Genomic DNA, 9,996 nt, shown 5'->3' with positions numbered 1-9,996 from the left:
CCAATTTCACATCTAAACCCTGTTGGGAGCCTTAAATTAGGCATTCCACCTGCATTGCTCTGCCCTCATACAAGATGCATCCAGAGGATGAGCAACCTCTCATAATCTTTAGCCTTGTGGTTAGAGCATTCACCCAGGATGTGGGAGAGCCAGGTTCAAAATTCCCTCTTAGCCTGATGCAGAGCAGGGATTTTAACTCCCATCTCCTAAGAGAATCCCCTTGGCCATGGAGTGGAGCTGTCTGAATCTCTCCTATGGAAACCCTTCCAAAAGTGGATTTGGGGCAGCTCACCCAACTCTCTGGTGCCTTTGTTTTCCTATCCATAAAGTAGGGATCATAATGCCTATCCTGTAGGGTTAATTTATTAACATGTGTAATGTGCTTTCAACACCTTGAGGGAAAGGCATTGTACACATTCAAAGCAGCATTATTATTATTCTAACTGAGAGATGAAGATAGGCCCCAGTGTTAAGTGATAAACCTAGCTTGGCAAATTCTGCTGAAAACCATGTTTTGTAAATCAGAATTTTGTAACTTAACTACGGAATTCAGGCTCAGATCTTCAAAGGTATTTAGGGACCTAGCTCCCACTGAAATCAACCGTAGTTGATACCTAAATACCTTTTTGGATCCAGACATTAGTAACTGGGCATGAGGAAAACAAACAAACAAACAATATACTACCCAACACTAGGATGATTATTTAAATTGCTCTTGAAGGTTTCTTCACACATGCTATTTAATATCACATATTTCAACCCCATTGAATTAATATGTTCGCAAATCGAGATGTATTATGCAGTAAATTTGTGATTCATTTTAATGAGCTCCCTTTTCCATTCATCATTGATTTAGCAATGTGCAAGTGTGTGGTGCCTCTGCATAATTACAGGTGTCTGTTTCATTTTTACTAGACAAGTTATAATTAATATGTAAATTCTTTTCTTCGGTGGGAGAGAAAGATGTTGGGGTACTAAAGAGATATGTATGAGCTATGGGACAGTGACAGGATAAGTATAAGGAGAATGAGTTTGTGTGTGTGCTGAGGAAAGTAAATTATAATCTTCACTGCCCCTTACTGCTAACAAAACCTATAAGTTGCACAGCACGAAGCAGATGAACAAATGGCAGCAGTAGAAGCAGGGGCAGATGTAGAAGTAGCAGCAGGAGAGACAGGGACAGCTGTACAAATGGCAGCATTGAAGGCAGGAGAAGATGAAATACATGCCCCTCCCCAAAACAAAAACCCACCACAGAAAGACAAGGGCAGGTACAGAAATAACAGAAGCAATAGCGGGCCTGATTTTAAACTCGGTTACATGGCACACAAATCAGGAGTATGTCCACTGAAATCAGTGTAACTATTCAGAATTTAAACTATGTGACAGACCCAGACCAGTAGGGTACAGGAGTCTGGTAGAGGGCAAATATACTGGTCACTGGGTGAATAGTTTTCTCTTCCCTGAGTGACCAGAGCAGGGGCTGCACTAGAGTAATCAGGAACCTGCTAGAATCAATTAAGGCAGCCAGGCTGATTAGAACACCTGCAACCAATCAAGGCAGGCTAATCAGGGCACCTGGGTTTAAAAAGGAGCTCACTTCAGTTAGGGAGTGGGGAACCAGAGGAGAGGAAGTGTGTGTGAGGAGCTGAGAGCAAGAGGTGCAAGAAGCTGAAAGTGAGAGGGTGTGCTGCTGGAGGACTAAGGAGTACAAGCGTGATCAGACAAGGAGAAGTTGACCCAGACTGTGGGGAAGATCACTGAGGTGAGCAAATCTGCCAAATAAGCACAGGACCCACCAAGGTAGAGGAGGAACTTTGTCACAACTAGTATAAGTGGGAGTAGAATTTGGCTCATCGTTTACCAAAGTAGACATTTCCCTATCTCCATTAGTATGGGAATTCATCAGCAACAATCTCTGCCAAACCTTATGGGAAGACCTAACAACTTCACGGTGCCTAGGATCAAGCTCACACTGAGGAGCACCAAAAGCCCTGACTAGGCCCTCAGAAGAGGTATCCAGAAACCAGCAAACCAGAAGTATAGTTATACAGCCCCTGTGTCATGATAACATAAGATTGTGATTTATCAGAGTACAAACACAGGAGTTTTTGCGCAATCCCCATTAATTCTAATGGGAATAGTGCACATTAATCAAGGGGAAATTAATATCCCCTATTTAGCAGAAAGAAGTTTATGACATTGTTTCTTTTGTGGACTTTTTGCTTCTGTCAGCTTTATATTGCCCTTGGCAGCGTGGGAAACTTGTAAAAATGTTGCCTTTTGTACTAATCAACCAAGCAACTTTTGTTCATCTTAGTTTCTTTCTTCCTTTTTTGTTGACACTGGAAAAAATATTAAAAAAGAAATGCTTCTTTTAATGTTATGGGTGGGGCCACTCAGCTAATTTTCATGCAATGCCAAACACAACAAATATTAATGTGGACAATACATTTATTCCTGTTACAAACATAACTTTGTTTAGGTTTTCACAATTCCCTTCTTACTGCTGAAAGATCATCCTACCCTCTTTTGTCTTCTCTTTGCCCTTATCCTTCACTCACCCTGCTGTGGCTAGGAATCACAGGTTCAACAAATTATTGTGTGTGGGGATAGATTGCTGCACCATACAGAACTCCACAAACTCCAGTAGGGCTCTGCATGGCCACAGAACTCTACCCATGTCCAAGACATTGCAGGGTCAGAACTTAAAATTCCTATTTTTTATAACAGTTTGACTCACAAGCATGCTGGGGCACTTGAACTTTATTTCTAGGCCCCAATCAGCTGATCTAGATCAGGGTTACAAAAGCTAGTATCCTTGTCATATATCCAGAATCAATAACTGCTTACTTGGCTTTTACTGAGACACTTCTCTGCTAGGATTTCATACTCATTGCCCCTCTGCCTTACCTTGCACAAAAGACAAAGTTGGATTCTTGACTCAGAATTTCTTCATTTTTTTGGTGATAATTTTAGCTAAATCCACATAATTATATGAATCTTACTTTCTCTAAAACTTTCTTTTGCCATTGTTATTTTTGTTACTTTTAAAAATATCACAAGAAACTATGAATATTGTATTGAATATGTCAGTTGCACCAGTTTTGAAAATACATGCCATGTGAACGTCTGAGTTAGCATGTTAATCAGATCTACTGCAGCAGTGCCGAGCACTTGGTTTTACTCTAATACAAAAATACTGATCCTGAGTTTAAATGAAGATTCAGGCCCCAATCCTGTAAGCTGCTCCACACAGTTTGACCCTTGCGTCCATGGAGTAGCTGGCAGGACTATGGCTTTGTCTGTGGGAATTACCATGGAGCTAGCAAGTGAAAAGGGATTGCACACAGGGAAGAATGTGATGATGAAACCTTTCTCCAAGTCATTGGGGCCTCAAGTCAAGATGCCACCATCTCTGCTGCCTAATAGAAAAGATATCATGGTTTTCATTTGACAGATAAGCCCTGTGTAATCCCTTTAATCTAGAGAATAGAAGACTAAATTGGGGACATATAGTAGTTTTCAAGTACATAAACGCTTGTTACAGGGAGGAGGATGAAACACTGCTCTCCATAACCTCTAAGTATAGGACAAGAAGCAATGGGCTTAAATTGCAGCAATGGAGGTTTAGGTTGAACATTAGGAAAAACTTTCTAACTGTCAGGGTGGTTAAGCACTGGGACAAATTGACTAGAGAGGTTGTGGAATCTCTGTCATTGGAGGTTTTTGAGAACAGATTAGATAAACACCTGTCAGGTATGATCTAGTTATTACTAGACTCCCTTTAATGCAGGGGACTGAACCAGGTGACTACTGAGTTCCCTTCCAGGCCTACATTTCTATGATTCTATGTGCTACTGAAGCTTTCAACAGCTTTCTATTCATCCAGTAGCCCAATGTGGAGAGGGAGGTCAGCCACTCTACAGAACCATCCCCATCTTTCATAAGCAGAATTTATCTCACTGTTCTCAGGATCCACATGTGAATAAAGGGTTGAGGGTGAAGCTGGCTAAATGCAAATTATCCCCTTTCTTACCAACCTCATAGGAAATCTGAAAAAAAGTTAATATGACCTGATTATGCATTAATTTGTGGTAGTGCCACCTCCACACTGTGGGATCCCCTTTGGAGAGAGCTTCCAAGGCACAGAAGGGCTCAGAAGCATGTAATAGCACAGATCTATTGGACATACTCTGTCAGGGAGCTAAAGAAGGTCCAGAACCAGTGCAGAGGCACAAGTTCTGCATCCAATCACCCAAATCTGCACAGACTCCAAGGGTCTGTGGTTTCTGAGGATTGAATCCCTCTGCTTGTTCCATGTGGAAGTGAAGAAACTCTGTTCCTAAGGTAATAATTGGAGGTATACAATCTCCTAGAATGGGAAGGGACCTTGAAAGGTCATCCAGTCCAGTCCAGTCCCCTGCCTTTACTAGCAGAACCAAGTACTGATTTTGCCCCAGCACCCTAAGTGACCCCCTCAAGAATTGAACTTATAACCCTAGGTTTAGCACATCAATACTCAAACCACTGAGCTATCCTTCCTCCCTCCTGGGCAATATGAGACCTTTGTAAAGTGAATCTCATACCTCTCCTCCCCCTTGGCCCTGTTCCTTCAATGTTTCCACAGGAAGATGCAATCTGTCCTGCTTTTAAAAAATTGTCTGGAGGGCCTTTAAAAACAAAGAGTTGATAATCCAATAGCAGTCAGTATAGAAGGAAGTCTTCTAAAGATGTGTAAGGTTGGGAGGACATTTCCAACATTGGGAGGATATAACGCCCTCATGGCAATTTGAGAAGTGCTCTCTCCTTGTCATAGAAATATTGAGTAAACAAATAAATGTTAAACAGACCCTACAGGAAGGGTGGATATTGGTTCAATTTATGTCTTCTTTTTCATTCCCTCTGAATATTCCTATACATAGTAAGTTGTTAGTCATCTCCCATTCACAATCCCTTGTTCAAATAAGAAATACAATCTGAGGCGTTTGAATCTATGCTGACCTGGTTTCAGGGCTCCAGGAACTGTGAGAGTTGAGTACTTCGTTATAGATTATTTTATGTACCTGGTTTCTGTGCCTCTTGTAAAACTAGTGACACAAGTGGATATATTTTCTCACCTAACTAGAAGCATTTGAAATTATATAACTACATATAACCAATGAATGTGTAACCATTACTTCCTATTGGTTAAATATTAAATATATATGCTGGAAATTTTAACATACTTATTAACAGAGACATCCATATTTGGGATTTTTCAAAGAGCTGAATTATGGCTCAAATGACTGGAATACCTCCAGAGGAAAATTACCATACCAATGAACACTTTGAAAATCTTTAATTGCTGTATTATTAAGACATTACATGGATAATGAGAACATCCATAGTTACATTAAATAGTAGATTCAAAAAATAAATTGTTCTGGAATATAAGCCCTCAAGCTCCAGGGCATAAGTCAATCATTGATAGTGTTAGGAAGGAATTTCTCCTGTTTATTCCAGAATTGCCCATGTAAGTGGGAGCTGTTGTGTGCTAAGCTCTTTTAAAAATCTGCTTTAATTTTTCTTGCACCTTCCCCGGAAGTTGTCATGCAGTGGGTAACAGACAGGGGTATTCAATCAGAAAAGCATCTCTATTAACTATGATTGAAGTAAATGAAACTTGCTTAACATTAAGAACATGTTTAAGTTTAGAGATGGTCAACTGTAAAATATTTTCATTGAAAAGGGGTCTTTATTAAGTCAGAAATTTAAAAAAAAACCACCTCTTTTTCAAATGTTCCATGTTTCTTTTTAAACAATTAGAACACAAACAAAAATAGCTTTTTTTTCTTTTTTTCCCCTTGTTCTCAATTTGTTCCCTACTTGTTTTCACCACTTTCAGTGGCAAAGTGGTGAAAGAAAAAAAGGAGGAGAAAATCAGAAAGAAAAGGGAGCATAATAGGAAATGGAAAAGTTTAGAAAAAAAATTGAGAAAAAAATACCTTTTTTAATAAATAATTTTACAAACAATTAAAACAGAAATAATGAAACCCACAGAATTAAACATCAGCATTGCAAAATCTTTTTTGAATATTTTCTCCCATTTTTCAAATGGCTCTATTGAACTTCTTTGCTGAAGAAGGATAAATTTAGGCATGTGCAGGAAGCAGCGCAGGCTAAGAGATGTGCTGGCTGCCACTTCCCGCCACCCCCGTTGGCCTGGAGCAGCAAATCGTGGCCAGTGGGAACCGCAATCAGCCGAATCTGTGGACTTGATGGATAAACAAACTAGCCCGGCCACCAGGGTGCTTATCCTGGTGGGATGCATGCCAAAGGTTGCCAGTCCATGGTCTAGATGCACACTGGCCTGCCACTATTGCAATTCCTATTTTCCTACTGTAAGCCATCTGCTAGGTACTGTCAGCAGCAAGAAGGGCCATGTTTTATTATTTAGGGGTTCCTTCTGAAAAGATTAACAAATAACAATGGCTCAAGTGGGACATGTAAGGTATCATATGTGAACTGGCGATGCACTGGTGATAATATAATTCTGAAATATATGTATTTACATTATATGAGGAATTATGAATATTCACTGATATTATGATTTAAAATCTGTGACCAACCAAAGGGAGAGAAACAGGTTTTCTCCCAGATAGGATGGAAGGCAGCTGTCTACCTGGCCCCTATGTAAACTAAGCATGGTGGAATCAGAACAATGGAACCCCTTCATTTACATGTTAATCAGCAAGGGGATAGGAAGTCCACCGGAGAGGAAGAACAGCATGAGGTCATCCTGAGTCTGGGGACAAAATAGTGAGTTTGGGAAAACTTGTTTCATTTTTAATCTAAACCAACCCAGTGTTGTGTTTGAATTGATTGTTAACTCCAGTTAAAGTAATGAGCTGTTGTGCTTGTGTCTCTTTAAAAAAACAACAAACGTTATTAATTCTGTTGGTTCCAGGAGAGAGATGGAGCAAAGAAGATGGTTTAGGGGAAATTCAAGACTGGGAGTTTCTTGGGGTCACCCTGCAAGTAGTTCTCAAGGTTGGTGGAGACCAGGCTGCGGCTGTTGTGTGGTAGGCAGGCTACTGGGATCAGAGTGCTGAACCATGGCTGCACACCATGCAGATGGTCCGGGTCTCCGGCTGTTGGCACCTGGGCTGTGAGTCACAGCATCAGAGGATTTAAGGCGCCCAGGTTTACAAGGCAATGGTGACACAACCACTCACTGGTCTGAATTACACTGCACAATGTGATACTCACACCCCAGCCTTTCCAATTTCTCTTTCCTTCTAACCTTTCAAACATTTGAATTTCTTTTAAGGTTAACCTCAACTGTGGATTTCCTGCCTTTTAATAGTTTTTTGTTTTGTTTTTATAAATACAGCACTCTCATAAGGATTTTTGCCTTTAAATTACTGATACTCCCAACCTTAAATACTCCTCAGTGAAGATTTTGCTCTGTGAATTAGTCCAAACTAGTAAAGTCACTTAGGCCTAGATGTTAAAAGATATTGAGGCAACCAGCTTTAGTTGAAATCAATGAGAGCTAGGCACCTAACTCCCTTTGAAAAGCTGGGCCTTAGTGGCAGAGATGGGAAGAAATCAGGAAATTGACAATTACCAGTTCTATAGGTTTATTTTGTGGGAAGGAAATGTCCTCCTTTTCCCACTGTTGCAGCTTTTTTCAAAATTCACATGGATGAGGGTTGTTTGTTTGTTTTTTAAATCTCCAATCTCACCCAGCTCTAGTATGGGGTGGAGGGGGAGTGGGAAAGAGAGAGAAAAAAATTATGTGGAAGGCAATGGGAGGGTTATAGGAGGAGGGTGCAATTTTTAAAAACAGTTGAGCAGAATCAAGCTTTTTAAGATATGAGTGGCAGAGGGAGGTTTGGACATGGGAAGAACAGGAGACAAATGTTAACTTTTGAGAGACAAGTGGACACACTGACACTGAGAATTGATGCAGTCTTTTGTTTATTTCATGAAACATAATTATGAAATAGCTAAATCAATTCAGATTGCACAATGGTGGATGTGTGTTTCTTTATTAAATTGTTCTGTTTTTCTCAGGTAGTATGTGTGCCAAATGATGTAATAGTTACCATGGGAACTATCCTTGTATAATGCAAAGTAGAATAAAGCTGTGAGAGCTTGAAAAAACCCACCTGGCATGCAAGCATGATTTGGGTTTTTTTAAGGCATAAATAAACAATAATAATTCTGTCCAGCTTAGAGCCAGATTTGGACACCATCGAGTAGTACTTCACTCTGTGAAGAGCCCCATCCATATCAATGGACTACTTGCAGAGTAGGGTAATAGCGTAAATAGTGGCAGTGCAATATTTCTCTTAGTGAAGTGATCATTCATGTAAAACAATAAAAAATGGAAAATTATCAAGAATAAGTCTAAATTTGAGAACTCACCTAAAATAGAAAAGACAGACACCTAATATGTGTTCTTTTGGAGTTAAGAAAAGTTCCTAAAGTATAATATTTCAAAGATTCTACAGTTTACTGACAAAATTATGTGTTTTATTTATTATCATCAGACTTGCAAATCTCACAATCCCCTTCTTTCTAGTCTTGCCATCTGACAATCTTTCTGTCTAATTTTGGAAGAAAAGAAGAAAACATTTTCTATAAAAGCGCTTAAAATACTCTTTTGGGACTCACAATGCTTCTTCAAGACTAATATTTTGCAAATGTTGTGATTTTTGTGACAAAATAATGTGTTTTATTTTTTATCCAGAGGGAGTGCATAAACCATGGCACCTTTCACTTTCTGCTTTTATTACTGCGAGTCTAAAAAATCTCAGCGATATGACTAGTATGGAGAACCAGAACGTGGAAAGCAGTGGTTCTGAATGATGCTCCTACATTTCCCATCCTGAGTTCACATGGCTAAGAGCAATTCTTTAGAAATCAGACAGGAATTATTCATCTTTTTTTTTAATGGTTAATCTGACTTTAACAAATTAGTATTTAGGCCAAAGGGAGTTTTATTATTACTATATTCTTGGAGAGGTTGTTCCAGAGGTTGTTCATCACTTTCAATGGCTAGTGCAGGGATTGGCAACCTTTGGCTCACGTCTCACCAGGATAAGCACACTGGTGAGCCGGTTTATTTACCTGCCATGTCCGCAGGTTTGGCTGATCGTGGCTCCCACTGGCTGCAGTTCACCATTGCAGGCCAACAAGGGCTGTGGGAGGTGACGGCCAGCACATCCCTCAGCCCGTGCCACTTCCTGCAGCCTCCATTGACCTGGAGCGGCAAACCACGGCCAGTGGGAGCTGTGATCAGCCAAACCTGTGGACATGGCAGGTAAACAAACCAGGCCATCCTGCCAGGATCTTACTCTGGTGAGCCGCATGCCAAAGGTTGCCAATACCTGGCCTAGTGAGTAGCAAATAATTCACTGCAGACCAAATGGTACATTTTGGTATAAACGTATAGAATGCAAAGTAGATTTCCCTGAGGCATCCTTAAGTTTTCAAAAATGTCACTGATAACTTGTTTTATCTTTGTTTATATATAGAATACAGCACTTTAATATGAAAAGGCTTTTGTGAGGAGAAATCGCTCTCAAGTTTATCAGGGTCCAGAGCTGTGGTACTTTGATTTAATAAAGGCCAGGTGCAATTTGAAGAAATAAATCGGATGTTTTAATTATAATACTCTGTACTCCCACAATACCTTTTATCCAAGAACGTCATAGTATTTTATTGACATTTGTTAATTAGTGATCTGATCCCTGCAACCTTCACTCATAAGAGTAAAACATATTGATGTGAATATTCACAATTGCAGGACCAACTTCTTAACCTCTCAGCAGCTCTGTAAGATGAGTGTCACTGAACTTATTTTGCACTGGAAGACCTTGATACTGCAAGTCGTTGAGCATCCCCAATTCCAGTGCATTTCAATAAGTGGTGTAAATACTCTCTACTTCACAATATCAGAGTGTTAACCAATGGCTGAGCGGACTATAGGAGACCTGATTTCTG

This window comes from Gopherus evgoodei, chromosome 1 (assembly GCF_007399415.2).
Source record: "Gopherus evgoodei ecotype Sinaloan lineage chromosome 1, rGopEvg1_v1.p, whole genome shotgun sequence".
Taxonomy (NCBI): domain Eukaryota; kingdom Metazoa; phylum Chordata; order Testudines; family Testudinidae; genus Gopherus; species Gopherus evgoodei.
The sequence above is the reverse complement of the archived record's forward strand: the minus strand, read 5'-3'. Positions refer to the sequence as shown.